At 55.0% G+C, this 369-nt stretch overlaps 1 non-coding gene across 1 annotated transcript in view; it reads right to left on the bottom strand.

Moving 5' to 3' along the window:
* LOC142793921 (5.8S ribosomal RNA) overlaps window positions 1-65 on the bottom strand; it is a 153-nt gene extending 88 nt beyond the window's left edge. The window contains exon 1 of the ribosomal RNA XR_012891928.1: window positions 1-65. This exon is cut by the window's left edge and continues 88 nt beyond it. This is a non-coding gene — a ribosomal RNA (5.8S ribosomal RNA).
* Between the last annotated feature and the right edge of the window lie 304 nt (window positions 66-369).

Genomic DNA, 369 nt, shown 5'->3' with positions numbered 1-369 from the left:
CCAAGTCTCGCAGCTGGCTGCGTTCTTCATCGACCCGAGAACCGAGTGATCCACCGCTTAGAGTCGTGAAAAAGTGTTTGTTCAATTCCGTACAGTCAAAACCAAACGTTTCTGGCACTCGGCCAAACAGTGGCCAAGAAGGGCGCTTTTCAGCGCACGCTTGGACTCCAAAACTCTGCCGCGCCTTTTTCGGCTGCCGCAAATCGAGCAAACGGTGTGTTTCGGACGGCGTTTCGCTTCCGCTACTTGCGAGTGCTTTCGTGGTCCACCCCTCTATAAATACTCGGGAGGCGTCGAAGCCGGTTCTCCAAGCCGGACCCGTAGGTATCGTTGTGTGCTCGCTCTCATTGGCCCGCCTAACCAGAAAAT

This window comes from Rhipicephalus microplus, unplaced genomic scaffold (assembly GCF_043290135.1).
Source record: "Rhipicephalus microplus isolate Deutch F79 unplaced genomic scaffold, USDA_Rmic scaffold_345, whole genome shotgun sequence".
NCBI classification, from domain to species: domain Eukaryota; kingdom Metazoa; phylum Arthropoda; class Arachnida; order Ixodida; family Ixodidae; genus Rhipicephalus; species Rhipicephalus microplus.
The sequence above is the reverse complement of the archived record's forward strand: the minus strand, read 5'-3'. Positions and strand labels throughout refer to the sequence as shown.